We start from the raw sequence: 23,554 nt of genomic DNA on the forward strand, positions 1-23,554 counted from the left end.
TCACATGCACCTTCATTCATCGCTTATCTTCTGACATTTTTCAAGACATACCTTGTGTTCAGTGATAGTGCCTGGAGCATTATATGTCCTTAGCACGTCCTTCAGGATAATATACAGCTTGCTTATCTTCTTCAGTTCAGAGACATGCACTGCAGTTTGAGAGGAGGCTGAAATCTCAGTGAAACAAACAGTCATACAAGATTAGACACCTTTCACATTGGTCTTCTTTTCTCTTGACCTGGCTTGCCCATTTTATTTCTTATTTGCATGTTACAAGATTGAGATTATTTTAAATCTTACTGTGTCTGGAAGTGAAAAGCGCAGAACATAAACATGTAAGCTAGAATTCACTTTGGAAAAACTTTGGATGATTAATATTCATTCATAGAGCAGTACAATATCCAACTGCTCTTTTCAGTCTAAAAAGGAAAAAAAAAACAGCTCTAACACAGTATGTGTTCCACTCTGAGTACTTAGTAACATTGACATTATTATTGAACACAACACCTGATTTAAAACAAAACATTAAATAGGTGAACTTGTCTGGCTTTGATGTGAGTGGCAGGAAGATTGCATGTATGCGTTGCAGCACATCAGCAGCAGGACCTGAAGATGTCAAATATATTGATACCAAAAGTCATTTTGATTACTTTAAGCAACATGAAAAATAGGAGACCCTACTATTTTTAGGAAAACGTCCCTAATATGTTCTTCAGTTATATTTTCTAACATACTCATAACACTCACACAAAATTTGTTAATGTCCTCTGTACTTCAGAATGCATTACTTTAAGCAGCTTATAACAGATGTAAAATCTAGGCAAGATACAGCATTGTTCATTCCGGTCAATTTGAGTTATTGATTATGGCATTTTAAGGTGTATTTTTTTTCTTCTCTGTACTAGACTGATAATCTAGAAAATTAAAATGAACAGAGAAAAATAAGAGCATAGTCTTGGTTCTATTTTCATTTCTTTCTTTAAATTCAGTGGTACATCAATGAGGCCTCTGCTTTTTTTCATAGCATCACCATTTCCATATTTTGTACATGGTCATCCCTCAGAGAAGCATTGCTGCATGGATTGTGTCAGCCCTTGGCTTGATATGAAAGTGCAGAATTTTCATTTATACAGGCACAGCATTTTTTCCTTTATAAATGCCAAGCAGAATGAAAAATACTCCTTAGAGAATTAGAAAATAATGAATGATTGGCATTTGGTGTACAATTTCTTATTCTAGTGAGATTTTGGCATGCCGTTCACTGGGAAGATTCAGAGTATTGAATGACATCCACATTTACCAGATGGGCTGTCAAGGCATACTGTGTGTCAACACCTTTGCAGAATATCACTTGAAGCCTAATTCGTCTTTATGGACATTTGATTTGATGTTTTGTATATTTTCTTTTCCCACTTCAAAGCTGTTCATCTTACTAAAGCTATGGTCTAGTCCCTTTACCCACAAAGGGTGTGTTTGTGTGGGGACAAGGCTTAGGGAAAGCAGCTGGGAGCACACACAGGGCTGAGTAAGTGACAGTGAATGCCTAATTCCATGAGGTTTCTTTGCAGTCTCTCTGGTGTTGGTATCTTAAGAAAATATGGATACTATGGCACCCAGTAACATTACAGGAACTGGTTCAAAATCCAGTTGGTGGCCAGTTCAAAGTTATGCTTCTCAGGAGTCAATACTAACAGAGGTCTGCTGTAGTTCAAGCATTCAGTAATGACCTGTTTGTTGGGATGAAATCCTCAGCAAGTTGGATGACAGCATGTGGGGTGGAACAGTTGATCACCATCATAGCAGAACAGGGCTGTGACTCAAAAATAAATGAGCAGGATGAAGACATGAGCTGACAGAAACCTCCATGAGGTTCAGTAAAGACAAAAGCACATAATCCTGAGGCATGGTACAGGAAGGCTGTATGAACAGCTCTCCATGGGTGCTTTGATAACATGGTCTGTAGTGTATGTGTGAGAGTGATGGGTACCAGCTTTCTAGTACTTCTTTCTTTGTGACTATCAGTGGTTACTAATCTGATTCTTAATACAGATTTGTTTGAAGTCCCTAAATGGTGAATAAAGTTTCATGAGATTAATAATTTCTAGCACACTGCAGTTCTGGAAAGAACCATAAGATCAAGTGCAGCTATTTTATTTCAGATATGCAGTGTCTTCTGTGTTCATTGTAACGGGATAGATCATAAATTAACTAGTTTCAGCCCTCTACTGTTGTGCTTTCTGTAAGGTTTCTTTGCTGTGTCAGCATTATTTTACTTGTTGCAGTGTACTCCTTCTGTTTGTTGCTCTACTCACCACAGCCTGGGTAGCAGATTGAATTCTTCATTTGTAATTTTTTTTCTTGTTGTCAATCATATTTCTCAGTCTCTGATCAATTTTTTTCTCCGTTCTGGATTCTCTCAAATTGCTTCATGTCTCCAAGTTTTTTGCACAAAAGTGGACTAAAATAAGCTGAGGACCTGTGAATGCTGAGCAGAGAGTTTTCTTTTTGTATTGGTCAAGCCATAGTTTTGTTTATAATCCCAGTATAGTGTTTCCCTTTGTGCAACACCTAACTGGTGATTCATGTTCAGCGTGCAATCCACTGTAACTCCTAAATCACTTCATATGAAACTGCTGTCCAACAAATTCATTATTCAGTGATTTATCTACATTTCTGAATAACATAGTGTGTGAAGTGGTGAACACAGCTGCCTGGAACAGGTTTCATTCTTGGCCACTGACCATCTAAATAAATATCTTTAGAAGGTTGTACCAGCTGCTTGTTAGAGCAAACAGCCAAAAGCCTGGAAAATTCTGAGATCAGATCCTAATTAAACTGCTGATTTTCTGCATGACCTTAGGTGACTACACTAAGAATGCTACATAAGCCCCAAGTCAAAACCTCTCAGATGAACTTCCCTGTGAAGACAATTTTAAAAAAAGGTACACAGCAGAACCTTTGTACATCACCAACAGTAACAGTATGTTTCTATTGAACTTCTCACCTGACCCCTAACACTTAATGCAAAATACATCTGGGCCTTCATATACTCTTCTTGTTCTTATTTGTCTATATGGGTTTGTAGCTACATTATTATTAACACAGATACATCCACACAGGATTATTGAAAGCAAGTTTGTGTAGATCTGATTACCTGTTCTATCATACAGAAATGTGTAAAATCTTTCGTGCAGCTTGCATGATATGATGCAGTTTTGTCAGAAAGTGCATTGGCTATGGTGCTCCGTGTATGAGCTTCAACACTGAAGTTTAATTCTAGGCACTACACTAATAAACACTAAGTTGTTATCTTAAGTCATGCTGGACTTGGGATTTATGGAAGAAGCTAATGAGTTCAGGGACAGCAGGGAAGAAAATGGGGGGGAATGACCAACATACAAACTGCCTGTGAAACTTGAGCTGTAGTGGAAAAGCAAGGGGGAGGATATGCCATTAGAAAGGTTAAAAATCAAAGCACAAATCACTGAATGTAGTTTGCCAGGGACCTTGTCTGGAATAAGTTTTAAATGCTAACCATTCATCCAAACAAAACTGAAATGCACAAGCACTAGTGGATATATTTGGCAGCTGAACAGATAGGAAATCTCTGTGAAGTTTGCAGGATTCCCAATCTGAAGGGAGTACCAAATGGAGGAACATCTGCTTTAGTATAACTTCGTCCAGCTGAAGTCCTGCACTGTGACCCAGCTAATTAATGTAGCTGGCTTGATAGCACTGAACTTCCCAAGTTTGAAGGAGATGTTTGCTGTCCTGTGAGTGGAGAGCTCCCAGAGATGCTCCAAATGGTAACCATCTAATGTAGTTTCAAAGGTCAGACCATTCTCAAGAGCCAAATCCCACCATGCTGGCTTCACAGCATTGTTGTGTGAGCGGTACTTTGTCATGGAGTGTAATCTAGATAACTTTGGAAATAGGTGTGGACCACTGAAAGAGCACAAATTCAACTTAGAAGTGCTAATAGAAGTCCTAACTTAACGAGATTTCTCAAATGAAACAGGAATACAAAGACGAGAAATGAGAAAACCTGAGGAGGGAGATGGGTGGGAATGTGTGCCTTGTTTTTCAGTTAGATTTACAATTGCCTGAGGTGGCTGTTTGACTGGTCAGTTTTTTTCAGGAGGAGCATTTTTATTTTCATGTGTTGAATGGTACCTAGCAGTTATTGTGATGATGCTGATAAAAGCTATAGGGAATTCAAGTAATGTTTGATGCATCTTAACTACAAAGAGCAAAGAAAACAGTCTACATTTAACTCAAGTATTTATGATCTGGTTTTTTTTAATGATGACCAACATTCCACTAGGTTAATTTGTTCTTCAGTTTAAATATATTTAGAGATGCTTGGGGAGGCCTGTATACTGGGGGATTCTGTGCTTTATAGCTATTACCCAGACCAAATGGTTCAACAGCAGAGTCTTAAGGGGACTCTTGAGTGACAAATGTAAAAAGGAATCTGCACACTGTCTTGGTAATTCTTCCATGGATATAATGTTGTTATGATCATTTCTTCTAAGGTAGAAAGGAAGAACTACACCTGTGTATCCTGCTCATCAAGAGCTAGGAAAGCAGAAGCAAAGTTTGTGCAAAGTTCAGTTCCAAACAAGATCACAAGTTGTATACTATGTAGAGAGTAGCATGTGCAAGTTAAGTATTTGAAGATAAGGTTTTCAAAACCAGAAGAAATTAAAGTGTAAGTGGTTATATTATTTAAAACTAGGTGTGGTGGCATATGATCTGATTTCTCAGTTTGTGGATCCTTAGAACTGCAAATGAGTTTCTCATCACATGACCTTCACTACCCTTTTTGTCTCTGGTGCCTGGAACTCTGCTACTAAAATGTTATCACAACTGTGATCTAATGATTATTTCTCTTCCTATTTCCCTACAGCTGTAAGAAGTTCTCTTGTGTGCTGGAGAAATGTGCCCCAGTCTGAGGATGCACAGCCAACCTTCTCTGCAGGAGGTACTACTGAGAGTGGAAGTAGCTCTTTCAGCAGCAAGGTTTGTGTAACACTAAGTGTTCCTTTGTACTCTGGTTGTGTTTCATAGTTCAGTAACTGACTAGAAAACTATTAATGGCCCCTGATGCTGAGTCTTCCATGCTATTTAGACAGAAGCACTTACTTATCCAAGTGTTGCTGTCATTGAATTTAATACTCAATTTAATTTATGGTGTTAAAATCTGAGACAGTTGCTAACGTTTCTGCCATCCTTAGAGAATATTATTCTGCCTCTTAAAAAAACTACAGCATATCTCATGAGTTGGTAGTGGCATTATTTATAACTATAATTCTTTTCAGTATGCATCATTGTACAGTTTTCACTGATAGAGTCAGTTCCTCTGCCAAGGCATGATTAAAGCCTCAGGGAGCCTGTTGGCAAAACCACAACTTCTAAGGATAAATATGAGTCAAGATAAGAGCATGTGATAATACAAGTCTAAGAGCAGGTATCATGCAAAATACTTTAATAGCTGAAGAGTGCAGAGATACCATGCAAATAATGCTGATATTCTAGATGGATGCATGGGTATGAAATTTTCCATGCTAAACCCTCAAAGACAGACTGCCTGCAAATAATAGGAAATTTCTGGGCAAAATATGAACAAGACAGTGTTCTCCCTCACTACTTCTCACGGTATAAACCAGAATGGAAAAATACTGAGGATTAAGCCCTTTTTATCAGGAAAGCTGACTCAAAAAAGAAGTTGGTAAAGTACACCCGTGTATAGATTTCACTCTTTTTACACAGTTTACTTGCTGCTCTGTCCAACTATTTATGTCACTAGTTAAATCAAATAAATCAAAATAAGAGTATAGAATGCAGAGTCAGCTTACATAGATACAATCATCTAAACTAACTGAAGGACATGAAATGTCATGAAGTTGTAGTTTAGCATTCTATATTTTATGCTTTCTAAATCCCAAGTTTCATTAATACCTTACAGGCAATTCCAGAATCTCATAGTTATTCCAAATCCAGGAATAACTGCGACTCCTGGCTTTTACCCCTGTCTTGTGCTTTACTCAGTAATTTTTTAGAACAGACGTCCTAGATTGTTAGCCCTGTCTGAGAAAGATCGAATGGTCCTTGAGTCTGTTTTCTGCACTAGATTTACAAGGCTTAGTAGGTAAAATAACTGACTATAGACAAATCCTTTTGCAGCATAAAGGAAGAAGAATGCTTTCCAACTTATGTACACAGTAGGAAATGATATGTTATTCAAGGAAATTGCTTTCCCCATGTCAAAAAAAACTGGCAGTGAGGTTGATGTAAACACTGTGTAAAAACAACTGAATCTTAATGGAGGGAGGTTGTCTGGAATGCCTATTTAACCCTGTATGCATAGCAATCACTCATCTTCTCAGGATTTTACCCCCCCCCCTATGAACTGTAAAACCATAAGATGCACAATGAACACACAAAAAAGAGAAAACTGCAGGCCCCATACTATGCAGAAAAAGAACTGCACTTTGCTAATAAGGATGAAGAATGTGCTTTCACTCTATCCTATATCTCTTAAATAGCAGTATATCCAATGTTTTCACTGATTCATCTGAATAATACTGAATTCTGAACTTCAGTGAATGCTCATTGCACACTGTTTTCCCAAATAGCCACATACCATTCTGTTCCATCCAGCCCAAGTGATCACAGATGTATTTTAGTTGAGATTTTCAAAACTGTTTATGTTAGCAGCAGCTGATAACTGAATAAAATGTGTCAAATTGCTTTCAGGACCAACCACTTCACTCAGACACAAAGGCAAACATTTGAGTCTATTTACAGCTTGAAAATTTCCCCACAGAGCACAGCTGTCTTAAGTGCAATTATTTGTATGTAGACTTAGTGGCACTGAGGAATACCCCACTTTCCCTACCCTCAAAAGGCTTGTAAGCTGATGACCTAATTTTCTAATCTTTACCCAGGTACTTTATTTGCATCAGTCTAAATTCTGGCCCATTAAAGTAAACAGCACTTTGCCCTTAAATAGAATCAAGATTACTTGAAAATCCTGTTGAAAACCATTGAGAGTAGCAGTTACTGACCATCTCTCAGCTTTTGAATGAATAAGAATTGAAAGAATATTGAACAGGTTTATTTAGAGAGTAAGTAAAGACTAAAGCCCCACTGAAATGTGATTCTATCTCTAGTCCAGGATATGTAAATAGGGCTTCTGTCCCTTGAATTCAGAATTCCTTCTTTGAGACATCTTTTGAAGTAGGCTTTGTGCTGCCTTGAGAGGTTAGTCCAGTGAGGTTAAAGTGGGAATGGAGCTAAGATGGAAATGTCTCTTTAAACAAGGTCAAAAGTGTAGACAGAAATTTTATTTCCTTCTTCTGGAGGGAGCTGGGCTCAGCTTGGAGATACTTAGATAGATGTGGCAAATGTTTGGGTTTGGTTTGGGGGGGGGATTTTGTGTTCTAAAGGAAACTCAACTGAAGCCAGGGTGGTTTTTTGTTTTGTTTTGGTTTGATTTTTTATAATTAAAATTGTATTGAGTTTTTTAACAATACAAGTCTTGACGCTTTGTTTCTTGCCTAGAAGATGTTAAGAGTGTGCTTTCTTGGATCTTTCAAACAAAAATGGTTTATTTGCACATGTTCAGAGTGTATGACCTGCTATTCTGTCTCTGAGTCTCAGCCAAAACAGCAAGAACAGCAGATCAGGAGAGAAAATGTGTATATACAACAACTTTTGCTTACATTCAGCTGTGGTGACACTCTGGAGACTTAGCTGAAAGCAAAAGTGCAAGACAGAAAGTTACCTTTATCCTGGCCCAAACCAGGACATATTATAATCTTTTTCTGTCCTGCTGTTCTGATGGGTGCTGAGTATTTGCTAAATGATGTTGAGTGTTTTCAGATCAAAGGGAATGGAAAGTAATAATTTTGGGCAAAGACTGTAGTGCATTTCAGACCAAATCCAGAGCATCTTACTTGTCTTTTCCCGAAGGGTGGGATTTTTTGTGTATTCCTGTTTAATGTATATGCATCTTAAATACATATTTGCACAAACGCCTGGAACCATTCCAGGAAGAACCAATACCACTTTGGTTGTCTTCAATGTGTATTTCAAAGCATCTATAAATAGGTATTTAGCTATCAGACTCTAACAGTTCCCTCAAAGACCGTCTGCACATAATACACATTGTAGAACTCCTATTTAAATATGTTACTTACCAGGGCAAGGCAAGAAATTGTTTCTTCATAGAAATTCCTGTCTCTCTGGCAGATATTACACACTCTGAAAACTATACAAACATATAATTTTCCTGAAAATGACCACTAAAATATTACTCAATGTGCCACAGCCATTTTACTCCTGCAATTAAACTGCAGTCGGGTGGATTAGTTCCTGTGTTGAAATCTAGGTGTGGCATCAACTTCATCATTGTATTTTCTTTGAAAGAGAATGGAGGACATATGAAAGATGCAATAATTAAAACTAATTAACTAAATGCTCAAAAATTAGCAGTTACCCATGGCTAGGTTTTCCTTAGATCTAAATTTCTAGCCAAATATGACAGCAGATTCTTCAGCAATGTTAGTATAGCTCAGCATTTTACAATCAACACTTTAAAACATTTCACGTGTTTTGCTGTGACTGTTGGTATATACACATTGAGTCTTTGTGAATTGCTGAGCCCAGGCCTTCTGTAACAAGCAGGAAATTTGATAACATTTTTTGTACAATTAAGACTCTCTCTTTTAAAACCACTGAGGATTAGGAGCTGGGAACAGTTTACCATTACTGTAACATTGTGTGTTGTCTGTGAGTGACTGGTTCTTGAATGTATCTTGTATGCAGAAATATTCTGTGTCAGAAATTTGTGACACATGCTTTTTCATCAGAAAATGCAAGCCTGTCAAAAGCAGAGCTTTGCTGAAACACAAAATTTGAAAGAAGCTTTTTTCAGTTGGAAAAGAACTTTCCGAATTTGAGTTGCTGTGTGAAAATCAGAGGAGGAGTTGAACCCATCTCTTTCACACTTTAGAGCAGCACTGTGATAAGCAGACTGCAAGTGGACAGTTTTCATGAGGTTTCCCAGTTTATTTCCTTTTTTAATCATTTCCTGCTCTTGGTTTCTCAAGATTTCTGTTTCAGGACAGAATGGGAGGGATTGAAATCTCAGTGCTCTGTGGGACACTAATACATATTTTCCCATCAGATCTGTTTCTAGTAATATTTCTTCACTTGAATCACCCTCTGAAATGCCTCAGATATAAAACATTACTGTTCAATTGAACCGAGAATGTGGCTCACATCTTCTGTGGGATTTTTAAAAGGTACCCCATGGTTGGTGATAGGTAAACACCTTGGGATGTAGATAAAAAGAAAGCAAGCTTTTTGACTTGTGGAATTATCCCTATTGCCTAGTAAAAACCTAGCACATTACTTTCACCCAATTTGTACTAATTAGCACTTAATTATCTTCCTATGTGCAGCATCTCTTACTTCAGTTTGCATTTGTGTAGCTCCTCAGTTCGCTACTGTTCCGCATTCAGAGTAAAATTTAGAAGTGTCCAATAAGAGTATCACATATCTTGCAGACTACTGAATTTTCCTTCTCCTTTGCCTGGTGGCACTACAGAAACCGAATTACTGAACTGGGAAATTTGTTTACTAAAAATAACCAGTTTTTTAGTTATTGCATGAGGTACCCACAGTGGTTTCCTTTAGGTAGCTCACTTTGGTCCCAGTATAGTCTGGGATGGTGGCTGCAACCCTAGCACTCAAGTTCTTGTCTTCAAAGGCAAGAGCTGGTGGTTTCACTGTAAACACTGACTCCCATTAAAATCACTGCCAAATGTACACCTATTGCATAAAAGTTTTATATAACATCTAGTTCCTGCATATTCTTTTTGCCACTTCCACCTTGCTCTCTGTCATTAAACTGCTTTCCAGTCCAGTTATATTTCAACTCCCCTACCTTGCTCTTTTGCTAGATCTTTGTTAAAATGGACCATAGCCTACTGTACTCTATGTAATTGGCCTCTTAACCAGTTTTCAGCTTTCTTCAACTTATTCTCTTCTGCCTGGTCTTTGTTCTTTTCTTACCTGCTCTTTTTTATCTGTTATTCCCATCCACATCTTTATCTCTTTTCTTCACTTCACCTATTGCTGTATGTCTGTCTGTTCTTGAACCAGTTCTCCTCCTCCTTTCTGTTTAGACAACATACAGCAATTCCTAGAAAGGTAAACTCGGTCTCATTGTAGTTGCTATCTAGAAAAAGAAATGCATCAAATTCTAAAAACAGGTGTACAGTTTGTTTTGACAGTAGTAATTAACTGTAGTATCAATGTATAGTAATTATTTGGTATTGCTGAAATTAGAAATAAAAACAGCTGATACAAACATGTAAAAACAGTTGTACAAACATGAATGTTTTGTAAAAGTACTGCTGTTAAATAGGTCTTTTATATATTGCAAGAAAAAAGAGGGAGCTTGGCATTTTATTTCATACTAATAATTCCGTGTTTTTCAATGACAGTTAAATTGTCTGCAGATTCTCTTTTATTCCTGGATTATTTGGGATTATAAGACTTTGAGAAATGACAGGAATATTTATTCTCTGAGATAACTGAATAGAGTGTATTTCAGCAGAATTTTATAGTATATGGACAATAATTATATATAATCCATTTGCTGATAAGGAGAACACCCCATCAGGAGACAGAAGTGTGACTAACACACTGGGATGTTTGAAAGCATGTGAAGCAACACACTATCTTTAGATAAGGTTCACCCAGCCAAGACAGATTTCAGTATATTCATTAGCTTTAATCTTTGCCCAAATCTCCTTTCTTTGCAATTTAAATTTGGCATCTTAGAAAGATTCATGTTTCATGAGCACCTGAAGTTGCACTACCAGTATGAAAAAGTGGTCCATACATTAATAAAGGATTGTTTTACAACTCCTTTTTATAGTAGGGGTATTACATAGTGTGAGTGCACCATCAAGAAACTTTTTAATGTATTCCTATTAATATAGCTGTTTTTTTCACCTAACAATCTATCAAGAAGAGAAAATCCTATCATCATCACTAAATCCTTCTTTAAGGTTTCATTGATCTTAGCCTTAGAACAAGATTATAAAAACAGTCCTACACAGAGATAATCTCCAGAGGATTTTGGCTAATCTCAGCACTCATTTTAGATTAGATCTAGTCATATTCAGACATATAGCTCTTCTTGTAGATAACGTATGCCTACCAGTGTTTACCCTTAATTAAGATGCAGTAATTGCTTTTGTTTCTAATGTCTAATATATTCATAGACTTCTGAGGATAAATGTCTTATACACAATGTGTAGCATTTCAGTCCCAGGAACAATTTTCCCTCATGAAGAAGTCTTTCTAATGGTGGAAACTTGTGCAGTGAATAACATAATCTTTAAGCATCCTTAGGTTTCAGACTGCACTTAGGTATTCAGCTTGCTTCTTTATTCTTGAGTTTCCATTCTGCAGAAACTTGTATATATAAAGATTATTCAAATGGCTTTTTTGTCAGTGAGTGCATTATTTTGGGAAGGATAGCATGTAAGAAAAAAGCAGAAATTACCATAAAAGTTGAAGAAAAGTTTTCATTTTCACTGTATCAGTTTTCAGATGTGTCAGGCTGTAAATAGTGTCTAACATAGACTAAGATAACAACATAAATAAGCCAGAATTTAAACTCAGGTGTTAAAATAATAATGTGGATAATATCCTGTACCTCAGACCTGTCATTTGGTTCCCTAACTCTTAATGGATTTTCATATTCAGCATCTCATCGGTTTTCAGGGTACCATTTTTGTCACACCTGTATGCACATTCTCAGATCATCTGAATTTCCCTTAAATAAAGTCAAATGCAGTGATATTTTAGGGTGCCTTTTTTTTCAAATATATAACATCATGCGACTCATTGCTTTTTATACAGGAAAGCATAAGCCTCCAAGGGTGTAACATTTGTTTACAGCAGGCGCTTTTTCTCTGTGAGAGCATTTTGCTTTGCATTATTAGTTAATAGCAAGGGAAAAAGAGCAAAATTACTGCTGCATAAACAAACCTGTTATACAAATGCCTTTCATATTCCAAATGATGATGCTAGAGATCTTGTGATTTATTTTTTTGCAAAGTTGTTTTTTAATAACACAACAGTTGAGCTTACACAGTTAACCAGCCATAGTAATGGCAGAATTATTTAGGGCTGAGTTCTTAAACACATTAAAGTTGATGATTAAAATCCCTTTGGCTTAGGCATTTGCACAATAAGTCCTAGACTGTCAAAGAGATTTGTGTTGTGTAGCTAAAAAGCTACTTTTTTTTCAGCAACCAAAGAACTGGTCTTTCAGGAACAATTTCTCATAGGAACCTGACAAAATCGCTTTCTGAAAATGTTCTCAACAACACATTCCTAGTATTTCCTGACTTGCAGAAGGGCTCAAGGACATTCTTCACATCTTTCTTACACAGATAACATGTTAGAATTAACATGATATGAATGAAAGCTGCAGTGGTCACTGAAGTAGATACTCTCTTTCCATGTAAATGTCAAAATTAAGCCTTGTTCTGATGAACCAGCTGAAGTCATGTCATATATTTCTGCTTAAATTACACAAACTTCAGGATAGGGGTTGTTATTATTCTATATAATTACATTATGTCTCAGAAGTCATTAATGCCCTATTTTAAAGCACCTAAGTACTGATACGTTATGTTAGAGGACAGGAGACAAAGGATGGGTTTTCTTCTGCTAATTTTACACTATTAATATACTGACAATAGAGCTGAGCCCAATAAATATTTCTATGATGCCATACTTAAACCTCAAATCACTGGTGTTTTCTCACCTTTGCTTTATACCTTAGCTGCTTTCTTCCTGTTTATTCTTACCAAGTGTAGCACGTGGATGTCTTTAACTTCTTGCATCTGCATTAGACTCAGTGCCCAAGGATATAATTATAATTAAGCATGCACTATATACCTGTTTTGCATAAGCATGGATATGCATCAGTGGGTTTTCTCGTTTTGTTTTTTTTTGGTTTTTTTTTTTTCTTAATCTGATACTATGTTTGGTACTGTTGCCAGGGAAGTTATTTCTTGCAAAAGATTGCTCATCTTCAGTTAAGTTCTTCCGTTCCTCTACTGTTAAATGTCAAAACTCCTAGTGACTTTAGACAGTTTAATACCTCCATACCAGTATTTTTTCCATGTCACATCCCTACCCATTTATTTAAGATATTTAAGGATCATATTATCCTTTGGTGGGAATTGCTATACTTCATTCATGGTTTATCCGAGAAATATGATATCAAATAATCTGCTGTGTTTAGCAGATTATAAATTTTATAGTCAGCATGTTTCTTACTTAGCTCTGAAATATCCAATGTGTATTCTAATCAGGTTTGTTATACTCACAGTATTGTAGGGCAAGTTTGCAATGTACTTGGAACATAGTGGTTATTGATTTTTAAAAGTTTGAGCCAAAGCAGCTTTCTGGCTCTGCCATAAGCTTGCACAAGTCATATAACCAGCACTGAAACTAAAAATAAAGTCAGGAACCTGAGTAAATGTTCTTGGTATTGTGAGGGATCCAAGTACCCAGCAGCCAGAGCTAGTCAAGCCATCAAGTTTTCTGGCTCTATTCCCTCCTCGCTTAATTCCATGGAACAATCAGTAGTTAAGCCTGAACACATTGGCACAAACTTCAGTTTCTCCATTCCCATCTCTGGAATGAGGACAATAGCTGCATCTAACACTTGCCTGTAAAATGGGGGGGGGAAATAATAATCAAAAAAAAAAAAAAAAAAAAAAAAAGTCATTATGTGATGAGTATCTGGATTTTGATTTGATTTGTGATGCATTTTTCTAAAAAGATTCTTTTAAATATAGTTTGTAAAACTGTGGCATATCTACAGGGCACTAATGATGTTTCCAGCTCTGGAAGATGTGTTGTATATTACACATGCAGTAAGACCAAAGCTTTTGAGAAGTGTGTGACTTGTGTGGATCCTGATCTACCTGCACGGACTGATGCTTTTAGGATACAGTGGATTCATTACACACTCCAGAAGGACGCACTGCAGCTCCTGTGCTGTTTCAGCCTCTTGGAATTACTCTCATAACTGTTCTTATTGAAGCCAGCCTGAAGCACTAGACCTACATTACAGACATACATCAGCTATGTAAGATATGCACAGTTTCCTCCGTAAAGTGAAGGGGGGTCACTGAAATACTTGATATTTAGAAATTCACTACAGTCATAGAATCATAGAATGGTTTGGATTGAAAGCATGTTAAAGATGTAATTCCAACTCCCCTGTCATGGGCAGGGGCACCTTCCATGCTTGTTTTCACGTTGTTTCTGGCATCTCTGAATAAAGCACATCAGGTCAAAGACATTAATCTTTTAGGACTGTAATAAATTTGAAAATAGTAGTAAGGTTTTTGAAATATAAAAAGTCCAAATTTCCAAGAAAGCGTATGAATGCATAGGAGCCCTCTTCAGAGTGCAGATGTAGCATGTGCCTTGTAATTTCTCTTGTAGCCTGAAAAATATGAAATAAAATTTGACACAGGAATGGCTAGAAAATTGCATTTGTGGATGAAACTAAAAAATCTAGGCTTTTCTACGTTCCTAAGTCAAGTTTAGATACAGAAACTTTTCAGTTGCATAATTATGAAGTACCAAATCCTGGGCTGGTTGACATACTTCATTTTTTCATTCGAAGATTTCTTTGCTTACCCATTTATGCATGCATTGGGATGCACAAACACCTTCATACACAGGCTACACAATATTGGCACACAGCTTCTCCTCCCTGGTGGCTTTTCATCTGACTCTCTGCTCTGTCTATCTGTGAGATGGTATATTCATGCCAGGCACCACACAAAGGGGATGGAAATCAGGACACAAGTGTTAGCTTTATTGTTTCCAGCAATACAGCCCAGCTACTGAAATCACCATCTGGAGTGGCTCTTCAGGAAAAGGTACCCAGGCCCTACCAGTGCTCATAATGTTTGGAAAAGTTCAGAGGCCTTGAGTAGAATAATGCTTGCTGGCTGATGTCTGCCACACTCTAAACATTTTACGTTTTCAGTGCAACCTTAATTTATTGTTGACAGTGACAGTCTCTGTTTATTTCACTGTGTAATCTTTGTCTGATTTCAAGTACGTCTGTAAATACTAATGCCATTTTGGCAAACAAGTTATTAGCACTTTCAAATGTAAAGACATGAGAGCTCTTTGAAAGGTTAAGTCTTCTGGAGAGCAAAGTGCCTCTTGAAGGCAGAGGCTGCTTTTCCTTTCCTTTGAGGAGAATCAAAATATGGAGAGTAGCTGGTCATGAACAAAATGATCAGGGTGGCATAACTAAAGCTTATTGAATTTGTGCTGAGAGTTCCAAAAATGGCAGTTCCATTTGTTCCACACAGTTTTATCCTCTAATTCCTAATCACAATGCTGTCTTATTGTGCACAATGAAAAGACTAATTTGACTAAATCCATTCATAAATGACAAAATCAATAGTTCTTCTTTTGAAAGTCATTCAGCATATAGAATATGAGAATTTATGGTTAGTTTACTGCTGTCATGGATGGGTCTCTCTCTCTCTGGTAGTAACTGATAAAGCAGCTTTTGAAGTCAGACTGTCTCAATAAAGTACTTAAATCCATCTTAATGTACCCCAGGGAAGCAAGTCTGAATTAACCTAGTACCTTAGTTTTGCAACAATAATAAGGTGAAAGGGAGTACGCAGCAGAAACTGATTATAATAAGTGATACAAAAAGAGACAGCAACAATGAGGCAGAAGTAGAATAGGAACTGGGATTAAGGGATCTCTCACCCAGCCATGTGCAAAAATGTTGAAAATTAATGTTGTATTGTTTAGCTAACAGCTGTCAAGTCATTCAAGTCATTGTAATGTGTGGTATGCTTGCTTTCCTCTTCATCTCACCAAGAGCATATTAGAAACTTTATTCTCTTTCTTCTGAAGAATGACAAAATTAATCCTTCCTGGCATTGATTTCAAGACAAACTCACAGTAAAGACTTTCTCTTAAATTTGTTAGATAGGATATTAATGTAGCATAAAACTTTGATGTTAAACTGGCGTTTCATGAATGGGGTTAAAAGTCACTCAGGGCCATATTCTTCCTAGCTGTTGTATTTGTGCATAGTAGGAGATACAAAGGATACAAATACACCCTCATAGGTTTGTGATGCTGCTGAAATCAGAGAGAACCCTGTATTCTGGGCAGCAGGTAAATACTAAGATACATTCTTCAGAGAACATAACACATCCAAACGAGTTCAAGGAACAATGAATCCTAAGGTCTTTCTGTTTCATTAAAATAACATTGCCCTAGTAGAGATGAAGAACTAATAAGAAAAGTGTCTTTATTAAACAAACTTGTAAAGCAATGTTACCAGAGAATCTCAAAATCTAGTATCAGGCAATGCCAACATCACTCTATTCTATTGTCTGTTATTATTTCTCCAATTCTATTCCATTGCTCTCTTTTTATACACAAGATGTAGTAATAAGTTAGAGCTGGGATTGAAATAATATAGTAAATGTAGTAAAAAGCAAGGTTTTAAACTAATTTAAAAAATAAAATTAATCTTTTTTGTGACAACACAATATTTCTGATATTATGTCCTCAGTAGAAGAGAATCAGAAATGAAAAACATTGGTTGGGACATTTTTATCCCTTGCAGATTTGAACTTTGTCCTCAATAAACAGAAGTTATTTATGTCTTTTAGCCTTTGGTGTTCCATGAAAGGTGAAGATAGTGATAGATGTTTGTAATGTTTGCTTAACACTATGGAGCAATTGGTTTCATTTGACGGGTTGCTTTTGCTCTGATCCTCCTGTTTGTGAGATGGGGTAGCTGACCCAAATACCATGTGAACAAAAGGCACTTTTTAAGGACATAAAAAGAACAAAGCTTTGCGTACGTTTCTTTGATGTTTATCATCTCTTAGAGAGTGCTAAGGGTTTCTTTATGGTTTTAGATGTCAGTTTATTCTTAGGAAGAAGCAAAGTGAATATATTCTTTCAACTGTTGTTTTCTGGTGCTGATTAGCCAGCAAAACCACAGTGTTGGAACCACTTCGGGGAAGGGATTTCATCCTTTACCAACAACATCCATTAAAAAAAAATCAAAATACGTCCATTATTAGATTGTGGTAGTTCTAATGTAAATGAAAAAAGAATAACTGCATCCATATCAGAGTAATCTTAATTTTATGCCAGAAGAAAGAAGCACACGGAGCTTGCAACAAGTGAGGATGCATTCGTGCGTAACAGTTTTGACAATTGTTAGCAAATATATTTCTTAGTCACTGCAAATAGATGCACTGTTGTCCCAGAGAAACTTGTTTTTTACTGAGAACACTGTGCAGCAATACATGCATAATGAAATACTACCCTGCATCAGTACTTTATTTTAGAAGCACGCTGTCTTCATTTTGAGTAATTTCACTGAAAAAATGCTGTAAATGCATTAACTGTTTGGAGTCTTTACCATTGCAGACTTCAAGCAATTAGGGAACTGCACAGTAACCTGTTTTAAAAATACTGATGAAAAAAATTGCGAAGAATTTTTTTAGTAATTTGTTTTTACTCTGGCTGTAAGTATGATCCAAGATGGTACTTTGGAGAGATCAGGTTGACTGTTTTGTTTCTGAAGTGAATCAAATAACATCCCCTTGCAACTTTAAGCAGCCTTTGAATCATGTGGTAGCTTATTCCCAGCAGTTGCTTCTTGGTGACCTAAGGATGTTTCCATGGTGATTTGCATTTGCTGTTTACCCCAATGCTCAGCATGGTATGACTAGCAATACTTGAGTGCTCTGATATTAACCTCTTCAAAATTGAGATACTTATATTTTCTAATCTCTTAATATTCTCGCTACTACCACTCTTCTCTGCCCTGTCATTTTAGATCCTCTGTGCTCTATGCAATATTATTCTAAAAATTTCTTTTTATGATTCACCCTACAAAAGAGCACTACATTGTTACACATCACTTAGTTACCCTCTCCTTGCACTCATTATGTCACCCCTTGTGGATAGAATAGCAAAATGTGCAAGATACTTAAAACAAGACACTGGGGAACTTAAATATTTGATGAAAAAAGTAAAATGAAGTGAAAGAAAATGTTTTCATACCGAAGTATGATTGGCTTTTTATTGATATTTTTCCATCGAGGAAATTATTTTTAAAGCCCCCTGGTTGTCAGCATTTATCAGTTCAGTTTAAAAACTACCAAGCTGTTTTATACCACATGAAGAGTCACTGCTGTGGGGATACTGCCTCTGAGCAGCAGGAGCCATTTCATCACTTCATGCTGTGAGCTCTGTCTATTGAGCCTCTGCAGTGCTGCTGCTGGAGGCTCACTACTCGCTGTAGTTTTGCTTTTCTTGGGAGCCTTGTTACTATGGGTTGTACTCACTTCTCAATCCTAGCAGAAAGAACACAGAACTGTCCAGTTACTCCTTTTGTTTTCATACTTTTCTAAATTAGAAAAAGTTCCTAGATCTTTATACTCCACAAAACAAAACACCAGTACAGGATGGGGTTGAACAAGCAATCATTCATAGCTGAGCCATGAATATTCACCTGCACTGATACTGGTTGCAGTCTTCATATCAGCTGCCAGCTGGTCAGAGGCTAATCTACTGCAGTCTAGCTTTGATCCATTAAAATAGTCTTTCTTCAGCCAAACTGTCTTAGCACTAGAACAGCTTATTTTGGGCTGTTTCCATTAGTATATAAATTGAAACCAACCTTGACCCTTGCTTTCTACTCCTTCCACAACCCTTCATTTCCATGCTTTTGGCCTTCTAAAAAAGTGTTTTCCTAATGATTACAAGGGAAAGATCAACAACCAGCAAATTGAAACAGTACATAAGGTTCAGATTCTGTAAACAAATCCTAGTTTTCTATAACAAGTGATTTACTCATCAATCTGTATTTTGTTCTTTCTTTTGGCTGAACCGGGGTCACTCCTGTTGTATTGCTAGCTGCGATTTTTAAAGATTGGTATCATTATATAGGAATAATCTCTGCAACACTTTTTTCTCCAGGGTCCTTTCAGCTTTATCAGATACAATTTGCTTTCCTTAACAATTTCTTCCAAATAATATGCTTAAGACTGTATTTTGGTGCAACTGCAGCTGTTTTGTGCAAAGTTGGTAGCTGAATAGCCAGATACTGAAGTTTGGACACTCCATTCATTTTTACGGTAGCAAAAGTCCAACTCTTCATTTTCTGGATACAAATTCTGACCATTGTTTATTTTGTGATTATAAACTGTGACCTTTCTGGGTCTGATTTTGTTTTCCTCCCAAAAGCTTCCACAGCCCAACACTTCAGCTGGCAGTTTAGGTTGACAGATTTGTTAGCAGAAGGCAGAACAGAAGAAATCCAGGCTGATGGTGGGCCTGGAAGGTGAGCACAAAAAGCCTAAAAAGCTGGTACAGCAAGTAAATGAGAAGTGAATGCCAGGGATACCATTACCATAAAAAGGCAATTTTTTTTTTTTTTTCCTCCCAGAAACCGTCCATTTTGGTATTTTAAAGGAATCGTGGTATACCATAAAGTTTTAATATTCAAGACAAAGGTGCAGAATGTAGCTATTTAGACAATGACCTGGATACAGAAAGAAACTCTGAGAAGGAAGGTAAATAGCACAGAGACTGCAAATGGAAGCACTGAAGGTACTCAGGATTTCCCAGTCATGGTAGAAGGGAAAAAGCTTTAACAGTGTTGCTGCAAGAGCTCAGTTTTTATTATTTTTCATTATTTTTTTTTAATGAGTAAACTTTTTCTCATGCCTACAATGACTTCTCAAATAGATTTTTTTATTTGACAGCCTGTTAAATAAATGCCTTTCAAAATGCAGATACTCTTTCCAAAACTTTCAGCAAATGCTGATTTTATGCCACCATCTCTATGAAAGCTAAATTAGTAGAGTAGTGCATCTTGGCAGCTCAGAATCAGGACCTGTGTTTACATATGCAGAAACAACAAAAACACTTAGTACTTAAGAGCATGGAATAAATATGAGATATATTAATATGAAGGCTAACTGGGCCAGCTTAGATAAGATAGCTGTAAGGAGGTTTCTGTTCTCAGAATAGAAAATAAATATATACTTGTATATAATCTGTGGAATTTCATAGTCTGAAATAGACATATGTACCAAGCATTATCTCCTTTGCCTTCTACAGCTTCAGCTAATGGGCATCAACCTCCACCCACAACACAGGATGTGTCCTGTTTCTAAGGCCAGATTAATTCAATTTCCAGATCTTCACTTGTGTGTAAAATTTAACTTTATATACATATATGGCTTTGTGAAAAATAGCATCAGTATAAAAGCTAGCTCAACCAAAAAGTAAATACTAATATATTTTCCTTAGAGTTTTCATCATAAGACAATGTTTAAATAGCAGAGACAGTAATTTTTAAAGCTTTCTGGTGTTATTTTTTGAAAGGCACACTGTTTTAATCTATTCCTTTAGATGTGTTGATAATAAGCACATTTTAAAACCTTATGGAACAATGCATCAGGTTACCTAATATTAATTTACTTTTAATAGTTTATTTAATAATAGTATTGATTACATTAGCATTTGGATTAATGACCTTTTAAATGCTCAAAAAGTAAAGCAGATGTCTAGTAAGATGAGAAGACAGTCACGAGGCTGAAATACCTGGCCAATCAGCTTTTAAGAAATAAATTAAAGATTGTGTAAACCAAAGCTATGTTGAGAATTAGGGCTTTCTAATGAGATCATCAGTTCTAAATCAATACCAACAGGCTACACACTTCTGTGATGTTCAGTGGGTACTTGAGAGAATTTCAGTAATCAATCACTGGAATTCTGATTTGCAGATGCAAAGAAGTCCAACTCAGTGAAATGTATGAGACTGCAAAGCAGAACTATGTGCAGATACGAGGAATGTAAATTGGACTGTTTCCAAAATGGAATAGCTGAACTTTCATAATCATATGTTAAAGTCACTCAAAATCATATAGTGGAATGAATTTGAAGCTGATCTTCTGTAAAAATACGAGGATGAATAATTTGCCTAATTTAAACCTACTCATGAGTAGAATCTCAGCTGCCATTTTGTCTGCTGAGCTCTATGTAATTTAAGTGATGAAAAATGCACTCATGATGATGGCAGAAGAAAATAACCAGTAAAACCTTTTCCACTGCAAGCATGGCATCAGTACTAACATCTTCAATTGCTTTTGCCATATCTGCATATCCATTTCTTTTCATGGTGATTTCTCTGCTTATGTTTTCTTTGCCTTTCTCTCCCTATCACTATGAAGTCTTGCATGTACTAACTTAGAGAAACCTCTGAGCAGTTAAGAATATAAAATCAAAACAGGGATAACCACTGCCTGTATTATTTCACTGTTTATTTTCCAGTATGTTGAGTAATTGTTTGCATCTGTGCACCTTGTAAGTACATTTTTTTTAATAGATTTTGTTTTCAAACATACACCAGTTAAAGCACACAGTGAATCTCTTAAATACTTTTTAACATCATCAGTGAGGTGGTCCTGTTGTGACTGGTTTCTCTGACTGTAGCAGGCTGATGGATTTGCAGTCCATATATAAAAGAGAAACAGTGAGGTATCAGGCTGTTGTGGCTCTGTGCCTCATGTAAATCCAGTTACTACAATATATGGGGTTTTCCCTTTGTTTTCTTGAAACAAGACTCATTATTCTTCTGTTCTCTGGTAGATATCCCCAGTAGCTTTTTTAGTGGAATTTACTGTTTTTATCCAGACAAAACTGCAAACCTTAATTTATCCAAAGAAGATGAATTTGTAGAGAGTTATTTCCTCCTCTCATAAGCACTGTGAGTGGCGGGAAAATTGTGCTGTTCCTCCAGCAGGCAGCACACTGCCCAAAGGGCAAAGTAGCCCTAAGCCACCCCTTACCCTGTCTGGTCTGTGTGTGCAATCCTGTATTGATGAAGCAACTATAAGATTTTTTTCCAAATGCACAAAATGTATGAAGAACACAGACAAATGATATCTTCAGCTAATTAACTATTCCTTTATGAAGTTTCTGCTGTGTTTGTGAAGTTATGGGTAACAGCCTTTGCTAAAACACCATTAATTTTTAAGCATGGTTTCTTATATGAAGTATTTTTATTTTAGCTATTCATTTTTAATGACTGCATAATGCAACTCAGCAAAAGCATACAAAGCAAACCAAGAAAAAAATGAAGCTATTGATATCAAATATTTGGATAAAAGTCACAAAATACTGAAGCAAAGACTGTGAGTAACTGGCAGGTCATGCAATCCAGACAAAATGTACAGAAACTGCTATTAAAAATGTCAATTTATCAGAGCAAACTTAGGATGCTTCACTTACTGCATATCAAAAAAAGTTATTCTTACTTTTACTTTGGGGATATAATAATAGAATTACTAATTTACTGTCTCTTGGAGGTGTGTTTGTCAGTGTCCCTGTTGCAAATCCAGTAGATGATCGTACCTGGTATCTTACAGCACACTTTTGCCTGTAGCTATGGATGGTAAATAGCATACAGTGTGTGGTGGTTGTCCTACCAAGACCATCAGCCTAAAGTTGCTGAAAGCAAATCTCATGCATTCTTTATATTAGCCAGGAAATCTCTGCCTTCTAAACACAAATTTGTACTTTTGCCTATTCATAAAGCACACAGATGACCAATGTCACTTTATGACTTCTACGTTATCAGTTAGTAAGCACCATGAAAATCTCAAATAAGGTGGTTTATTTGTACTGTACACCTGGGAGTGTTTGTTGAAGCAGATGAATTATGGGCCAGCAGTGTGCACAGGTGGACAAGAAGGTCAACAGCATCCTGGCTTGCATCAGAAATAGTGTGGCAAGCAGGACTAGGGAAGTGACTGTCCCTCTACTTGGCACTGGTGAGGCCACACCTCAAATACTTGTTCAATTTGGGCCCATCACTACAAGGACATTGAGGTGCTAGAGTGTAGACAAAGGACAACAAAGCTGGTGGAGGGTTTGGAGCACAAGTCTTAAGAGAAGTGTCTGAGGGAACTGGGGTTGGGTTTTTTAGCCTGGAGAAAAGGAGGTTTGTGGGAGACCTTATAATATTCTACCTGAAAGGAGGTTGTAGTGAGGTGGGGTCTGGTACTTTTCCCAAATAACAAGCAGTAGAATGAGAGGAAATGGCCTCAAGTTGTGCCAGGGGAGATTTAGATGGGCTATTAGGAAAAAATATCTTTACTGAAAAGCTTGTCAGGCACTGAACAGGCTGATCAGGGAAGTGGTAGAGCCACCATCCATGATATTTAAAAGACATGCAGATGCAATGCTGAGGGATGTGGTTTGGAGGTGCAGTTAGCAGTGCTAGGTCAACAGTTGGACTTCATGAGCTTAAGGGTGTTTTTCACCCAAAATGATTCTGTGATTCTATGATCTGTTTTTTCTCTCATTAACACCAAGTGCACAGCCCTCGTCGCCTTCAGGGGGACCTGTGATACAGGAA

At 36.9% G+C, this 23,554-nt stretch overlaps 1 long non-coding RNA gene across 1 annotated transcript in view; it reads left to right on the forward strand.

The window, feature by feature from the left end:
- The first annotated feature begins 4,912 nt into the window (after positions 1–4,912).
- LOC139801826 (uncharacterized) overlaps positions 4,913–23,554 on the forward strand; it is a 47,965-nt gene continuing 29,323 nt past the window's right edge. Inside the window, exon 1 of the long non-coding RNA XR_011728341.1 lies at positions 4,913–5,022. This is a non-coding gene — a long non-coding RNA (uncharacterized lncRNA). The remainder of the gene's footprint in view (positions 5,023–23,554) is intronic.

Source organism: Heliangelus exortis, chromosome 13 (assembly GCF_036169615.1).
Source record: "Heliangelus exortis chromosome 13, bHelExo1.hap1, whole genome shotgun sequence".
NCBI lineage: Eukaryota > Metazoa > Chordata > Aves > Apodiformes > Trochilidae > Heliangelus > Heliangelus exortis.